General features: G+C 41.4%; 1 long non-coding RNA gene across 2 annotated transcripts; it reads right to left on the minus strand.

Annotated features, from left to right (window-relative positions):
* Positions 1-203: 203 nt before the first annotated feature.
* Positions 204-7981, minus strand: LOC121089673. 2 transcript variants are annotated; one of them, XR_005828311.1, is made up of 5 exons: positions 7794-7981; positions 3903-4060; positions 2981-3119; positions 2776-2882; positions 204-1221 (listed from the first exon to the last, which is right to left on the minus strand). It is a non-coding gene; the product is annotated as an uncharacterized LOC121089673 (long non-coding RNA). The 2 variants fall into 2 exon arrangements; XR_005828310.1 differs by having other exon boundaries at positions 204-2882.
* Positions 7982-8371: the final 390 nt, after the last annotated feature.

Genomic DNA, 8371 nt, shown 5'->3' on the forward strand with positions numbered 1-8371 from the left:
GAAGTACCATATGCTGTAGGATGTATAGAGTAAGCATTAATTATGGACAAAGATCTAGGTGCTGCATGCACCTAGAAAATAAATTTAGTTCTTGCCTCAGAGAATTTCCAAATAAAGAGGTTAAGAGAGAAGATTTAGATTCAGGCAGACAGGTAAAGGACAAAAGATGCAGAAGGACAAAGGAAGAGAACAGCCTTGTGAAAGTATCTTCAGGTAGTACTACCTACCAAGCTGTAGACAAAACTTTCTTTTTAGGCATTCTTGCAGTGCAGGCTCAAGGAAGATTTTGAAGGAAAATAACATAATACATGATTTTGTATGACTATAGAAGAATCCTCTAACATACAAATAGCAGCAGAAGAGAAGCTTGACATATTCAGCATATGGCAATGAATAATTTTTAATAGTCTTTACTAAAATAGCTCATGAAATATCAACCAACATACCTTGAGCACAAGGTGATGTCCAAACAAATAAAAGTAATTTTAAAACATTTCAGCCTCTACTGTTTACATACTCTTTAGCACTAATGTTGAACCACTCTGGTTTTATTTTAGCAGGCAACAGCACTTTATTAACACTCTAAAACTTCAAGTTTCCTCAAAAACGCCTTCAGCATGCAATTTGGATGACAGCCAGGCATGAAAAGCCACCTCTGACTGAAAAGTATTTAAAAAATGGAATGGATTTTGGAATGGAGAATATGCAAGTTCAGTTACCTAAGTCTTATGAAAATACAGCAAATATGAAGAGTAGATGGTGTGCCACAGGGAAAAGTCTTACACAGGTTGATTGCCTAATCAACATTTCTTTCATGAACACACTCTTGCTCATAGCATACTGGTGAGTAAAGTAGCACCAGTGGTTTGAGTTACATTCACATGCCAATTCAAATTTTAACTTTATTTAATATATTTGCTTCAAAGAAGAAACAGTCCCATAGTAATATCTCAACCTACCTTAATCCCCCCACCACAGGCACTCTACATTTGGGAGGGGATCACTTCCTGCAACATTAATGGGAGTGTGAAGAGCCTGCATATGAACTGAAACATTTACCTAGTAGCTTTTTAGAAAGTCATTTACCTTGAGCACGCATCCCATTTGCCCCATGCTCTATCAGTGTGGCAGAGCTCACGGCAACACGGTGGTGACTCTCTCCACTTCAACTCCAAAAGCAGTTGCAAACCTTCACAACCCTGTTTTGCCCTGGGTCGTTTGCTTCAAAGAGAAAAGAAAAAAAGGAAATAGAAAAAGCAAAACCAGGGCACAGCATTAGCATTGTCCTTTTCATTCCTGCAGCTGACCAGGAGTGAGGATTAGCTTCCTTTCCAAAATCCTCTGGCCTTTAGCCTTCACAGGCCTGAAGAGAAACAATGGAATTTTGCTTGTTCCTCTTCCTGAGGGCTGAAAACGTGAGAGATTTTAGGAATGGAACCAACAGGAGAGGGAAAGCGTTCTCACAACCAAGTACTGCCTTCCTTGCATTCTTTCCCAGCATTCATGGGACAGGAAAAAAGAGCCAGAATAAAGTGCCTACCCTGCCACACCTGGCCATTATTAATTATGTAGTTAATCAAACCAGAAAGGACACACAACCTAATCTAAGCAGAAACTTGGACAAAAAATGCTCTGTTTCACTGTTGATCTCCCACTGCTTTTTCTGTGTGGGTAGTCAGGAGCTGTCATTTTCAGGCTGCGTGGACAGGCAAGAGCCAGAACGGACATATTTAACCTGGGAGGAGGAAAGGTGAGATTTACAGTGAATGGCAGGAGCCAGTTACAAACTAAACACCTGTCATATTAAATAGAAAGATACCTGCTATCTACCGAAACTCTGCAAAGCAGAGTCTGACCCCACCTACAGAGAGCTTGAATTACAGGATATTTGTTATAACAAACAGAAACATACTAGGGAACCCAAGCCAGGAGTCAGGCTGGGCAGAATGTTGCAGCTCTCTCCCCAAGGGGACAACCTTTCCCCCAGTGCAAGGAGCAGCCCTGCCACGGAAGAATTTGTTATTTGCGTAGCCAGTCTCCTTTTTCTCCCTTGGCCCCAAGGCTGGGGGAAGGTAAGGTGTCCTGCTGTTTGTGGCTACGGTCCCATGGGAAGTGCTGCCCCCCCTCATATAGGGAACTGAAAATAAAATGTTCTGTGTGAACTGCAGAGATTTGTCAAAAATCTTCAGACAGGACAAAGGCTAAGGCTATCAATGGGAAGAAATTCTCTGTACTGCACATAAAGAGTCAGTGTGCAGTAGCAGAGGGAAGCGAGGAGTCCTTGCTCATTTGCTGTCCTTCACTTGCAAGACAAAGAAATCACAGTCATGCTGTCACCATTTGCGCAAGGTGAAAAAGCATTTCTTACCATCCTGAGTCTCTAAATGATCATCTGGAGAGTGCGTCCTAAAGACCAGCCCAAAGGTCCTTACTTGAAGCAGCTGGGGAACTCAGAACCTTCACAGGCACCCAGGACTGGTTTAATGTGGCAAGAAGCAGGATTGCCACAGGAGTGCAGGGCATGCACTCACTTCTTGGAATTCAGCCTGTCATCTGCCATGTTTTGTGGCTGGCTGGTGAGAGAGCACGGCCCAGTTCTCTTACAAGACATATAAACAAGACTAATGGCATCAGAAGCATTACAGCAGGGCAAAGGCGATAGGAAAAGGGAACTTGCTCTGTGATTACTTGACATAAGGTGGGTGAGAAGACAGATCCCATCTTAGGAAACTACTATATAAAAGCACGCCAGGTTAGATCAAACAACTGGCCTACCCGATATCCTGCCTCTGATGGTATCGAGCAGCATGGGTAGGTGTATGAGAAACACAGCAAGAATAAAACAATCCTCCTTGAGATACTCCTTCTCAGCTTCCAGCAATCTTAAGTATTACGGGGAAATAAAGGAAAAAAAAAAGAGATCATATTCCTGCTGATCTGCTTCGTGGTCCTGTGCAAATCACCATCCTTGGGTGCCTACCTTTGTTTGTCCTCCTTCCGTCAACTTTTTCTCCTACTCATTCAAGACTGAAGCACGCCTAGGCAAGGGTTGCCTTGCAACACATATGAATGGCACTCAGCACAAACAAGCCCTCATCTTGGATGGCCCTCCACATGGTCTACAGAGGAAAATGTAGGTTAAATTCCATTCTCATCTAGAAAAGTTAAACAAAAAAAGGAACAACTTGTGTTCTGCTTCTGGATGCAAAAACAGAGGGATTGATAGACAAAACCCCATCAGTATGTAACCTCTCCCCACTTCTACTGCTGCCAGAAAAACAAAGGAACTGAAAACATAACTTTTTGCAGCTTTTTTCCTTTCCATACAACGTCACTAGTGTAGAATACATTCAGAAAGTAAGCTGCATTTGCAATGACTATACAATCTGATGATCCATTAGAGAACCAATACAGCACAGAGGACTGAGAGGCCAGTAACTGCTTTCCATATACAAACTAAATGTACTATAATTATTTTCATCATCTTACTTACAAAAAAATCAGAATTTTATTTGAAGGCATAGTTTTAGGAAGCAATGGCAAGTTAAAGCCACAGCCTCAGCGTAAACTAGTTGCTTTCCAATGTACTTGCATACCATTATCAAAAGTGCATGCAAGCAGCTGAAAGGTTGAACAGCTATAATTGAGAGAAAAATCTGGCCTGGTCTCTAAAATCAGGCTGAAATGATAGTTAGATCCATATTAAGCTTCCCTCCGGCTCTGCCCCCCCCCGCTTTTTTTTTTTTTAAAAAAAAAAAAGCATCCAACCCATTAGTTTCCTAGCTTAAGTCTCTCACTGAAAACACTTTAAAATCTGATACTAAACAGCTCAGCCATAGTCCTGATACAAAATACAGTACTACAGATGACACACTGGGAAAAATAAAACAAAATTAACATACCAATGTTTGTGGCTGGACCACTATACCATTACTGGCATTTTGCTTATGTAGTGATTCCATTGGTGTTTTGCATTACATGGCAAAACCATAGGTTCCCCTTCTAAGAAAAGAATTGCTTAATGTGCCAAATGGTACATCTGGAGAATAGCACTGCCAGCCTGCAATGTTTAAAAAAAAAAAAAAAAAAAAAAAAAAAAAAAAAAAAAGGAAAACAAAAAGATTAATCTGGTGCCTGCTGGCTAGGTTTCTAAATGATGATGCTCCTCACAATATTCCTGTTGAGAATCATATTTTGGTAACGTATTGTCTAAAGCTTTCAGGCTGGAAAGCATCTTTAATCCATTATTCTACGGATTTTTATTTTTTTGGCAAATCCTGTAGCTGCAGGGAAGACGACTGTGGTTTTGGTGAGATAACATGTATTATTAGTGCCTTGATTTAGCTTTTTAATTAAAATATTCTGTTGCCTTCCACTGTCAGAGACACTATCAGGCACAGAATTTATTTGATCTTTGAATGGGTATAATGTAAAATGAAGCCTTTTGCCTTATAGTGTGGATTTAGTGTCATACGGTACTTTAGGTTCAGCATATACATCAGAGAAAACAGGTAGAAAGGATCTATCAGATCATACATGGTCCGTTACAACATGTTTTCCCAAACTGTATTACACTACTACTGCACAAAGTCTAGTCAGCCCTTCCAAGCAGTGGCTTTTGCTGCTTCTTTGGAAGGTTACTGCACCAAGCGAGTTGCTACTGGCAATGGGATTCCTGCGTGGGGGGACCTCCATGCCCTATCTGCTGTTACAGGGCTCTGGGTGGCTAAAAGGCTCTGACTGCACAACTGCAAGTGGAGACCTGAGGTGCAGCAGACCTCCATCTGAAGTTTTTAATTTAATTAGTTTCAAACTATGCCTCCTTTTGAAGCGCTTTCTTCCTGACATTTTCACAGAAACAAAGAGAAAAAATCCCAAGCATTTTAGACCGGAGATTAAAGTATGCACAGAATGATACAAGCAGCAGCCAGATCTGCTATGATTTGATGCCAGTGATACAAAATATAACCTCTATTAGCAAAAGTAACGTAACAGAGGTCGCGGAAGATTCTACTGCAGCAAAGCACACAAGTAATTCATGGTAGGTTCAAGACATCACCAAACATATCTATCCCAGCAGACAAGCAGGGCAAGGCAGGGATAGAAAGACGCCTTGGAGCAAGGCTCTGCATTGCTAAAGCTGTGCCAAACCATCCCAGAATACAACTGTGCAAATCTGCAGCCGTTTCAGAAGCTGAAGGAGCTTTCTGGTTTTGAGGTTTGTAACAGTCCCTGCATTACAAAAGGCCATCCAAAGAATACGGATGATTTTTTTCCACTAAAGGTGAATGATTTTCCAACTGAATACCTCCCGGATTCAATGGTTCTGGGCATGCTTTCTGGAGTTTTTGGAAAGAGACATACATGATAGATCTTGGAGCAAAAGTTCCCAAAAGCATTGCTCTGGAGTTGTTCATGACCAGTCTGAAACAATCTGTGGACCATAGTGTACACTCAGTGGAGAAAAAAGGTGATGCCTTTTTCTAAAGAGTATTTCACAGCAAAAAATTCCATAAAGCAAGCAGAGATAGTTGAGACAGGGTACTTAATATGGCAATACAAATGCTTCAGGGATGACACATCAGTGCATGTGACAATGTAGACACAACACAGGTAAAATATTTGAAATTCTGTAAGAGGCTACGGGTCATTATTACCAGCTTGCACTGCTAGGTTAGGGCTGGGAGAGGGAGGCGAGTAGAGACGTGCCTTTCGGGTTACATCCCTTGGAGGCTGCCTTTATGCTGTGAAATTTCTTATCGGTTGGAACAGAGACACTGATGGAGTTGGCTTGGTCAAAATGCTGGTTTTGAATGGCACGTGTACTGCCACAGTGATAACAGCCTTGTGCACTGCCGTCACTTTATAAATTGCCACATTTATAAAATGGCCACTATTCGCCTTCTTCCCTGCCAGCTTAGGTATATGTAATTGTACAACAGACGTCCCTTCAGCTCTGCTGGGTAGATAAAACTACTCCAGTCTTCAACTAGGCAACTACCACTTCCCATAGCATTAATGAATACTGAAAAATAGAATTAAACCCATACTGATCTTTTCAAAAGTGTCTGTCATCATCTCCCCTGCACAGACAAATTGCCAGCCATCACAGGAAGGTTCCGTGTTTTGTAATGTGAATTGTGTAAATTGCTTTGGCATTTATCCATGCTTCCCACATCTGGAAGCACCTCCTCACAAACTGACTACACACTAAGTCAAGTTTGGCAAACAAACTCACTTGTCCTCCAAATGCATTGACATTTTTCATCTCACACAGCAGATCCTTTATTTCCCCAAAGATCAGAATTTTTACATTCCAGAAGGTAGTTTTCGGGATTGCTCTTTAGTTCCTTCCTGAAGAAACATGTTTGAAAATTGATCTTATCTAAGTTATTTCCCTTCTCTGACACAGAATATTAATGGAAATTTGAACAAAGAATTCAGGGCAGCATGCCTGTTGACAAGTGGATGAGGAGTGTCTACATTTAGACACAAGCTATGCAACTTTTCGAACAGCTTTGGCAGACTGATCTCTACAGGCCTGATGTTATTTGTTTACTTTCAATGTCCAGACCTGTGCTTCATTTTACTGAACCATCAGCTCTGAAATCTTTCCAGTGACAATTAATGTGCATCTCTTCTTTTAGTCTCAGACGTCAGATCTACAAGTATGGCTCTCCTGGCATGTGTAATGACTTTCTGCTTACTTTTATGTAGTGAAAACATCGTTTTTCCTGAAAAACAATGTAAGAGTGAAAGAACAAAGTTCACAGTGAAAATACATGTGGCATGGTTTTATCCTACAATAATGTAACAGTTCCTTAATATTTAACTTTCATAATAACAGCTAAATTAGATACATGCTTTCAGAGACACAAACTGTTCCAAGCCTTGCTGTTTCACAGATGGTGGATGCAGAGATTAAGTGGTTGGCTGAAAGGAACAGAAAGGAAATCTGTGGCAAAGTCAGAACCTGATCCGAGAACTCCTGATTCCTATCCGTTGTCTGAACCACAAGACATTTGTGTCTTCCAACTTGTATTATTATTTTGTACCTGTACATACTGCTTGCCCTCACCACAACCTGTTAACAGAGCTCTTGAAACCATTAGGAAACACCAGCTCTTATCTTCAGTAACACCCATGTTCGGTCTCACAAGCCCTACCCCCACCTCAAACCTGGATGGAGGTCCAGGAGCTCCTTCCACCATCGTTCCCAGACACACAGCACTGACAGCCCTCCCCTCACCAGTCCCAGAAGCACACCGCCACAGACATCCCACCTCCTCCCACCCCCTTGAGCACAATCTGCTTCACAATCTATTTGCTAAACCTGCAAATCCGGCAGCAGAGCTGCTGAGCCAAGTGTAGTACGTGAGTTGTCTCTGTTCATTAGTGTCTTGAAGGTACTTGTGGTTCAGAAGCCCCTTTCTGGTCTGGGAGGTCCACGCTCACCCTGGTGCCCAGCAGCTTCATCCAGCCAGCTCTGAGCTGCCACTGCTGTTGGGAGGGACCAATGCAGTAAATGTCACTTCTACAAATACATTTCTGCAGAATTTAAATTCCAGGAAAGAAAATCCCAAAGCTTTTACCTTTATTTGGGATAACTGAGAACATGGAAACTGTAAGTGTCTATGGGAGGGATTCAGAAAAATACAACCAGCTGTTAACCACTTCAAGTTACTGCGTGTCAATGGGAATTAAATATGACGTGTGTCTTCAAAAGCCTTTCTGATGTGATTTGCCTACAGCTGCAAAGCTCACACCAGAAATACAATCCAGGAATTGCATACCATTGTGTCCTGGCACCAATCACCACAAACTGGCTCGCTGCACCTTGTGTTCACGTGTGGACTACCTCAGGTTCTTGCTAGGTGAAAAGAAACCATGGTGGTTTGGAAGCCATCAAATCCAGCTTCTACAAATTTGCTAAAACAACTCAGAGAAAAAATGAAACAAAGATGAAAAATATTTGTATGGAAGTCTACAGTGCACAGAAAATTTAAAATTAATCACCATTTTAAAAACAGCGATGATTCCTCTTTTAAAAATTCCCTAGTTTTCACAAAGACACATACCTGGATTTATTGTTCCATAAACCAGTTCATCCAGATTTGTTCCTGTTATCCAGATTCCATAATTTACAGTGGACCAAAAAGGAAAAGCTGGATCCTGTCAATGGATGCCAGACAACTTGTGATTAAAAAAGATTTTTGGGATGAAGTTTCCCAAGTAACCATGGAAAAACCACATATTGATCATTTGACTTCAGTGTTCTCCATTTCCCAAGGGAAAGAACATAAAAACACGCATTTGTTTACATCAGGTCAAAAGGAAGTGGTAGAAAGAATGACTGTAATACTGCCCTGTC

This window comes from Falco naumanni, chromosome 5 (genome assembly GCF_017639655.2).
Source record: "Falco naumanni isolate bFalNau1 chromosome 5, bFalNau1.pat, whole genome shotgun sequence".
NCBI classification, from domain to species: domain Eukaryota; kingdom Metazoa; phylum Chordata; class Aves; order Falconiformes; family Falconidae; genus Falco; species Falco naumanni.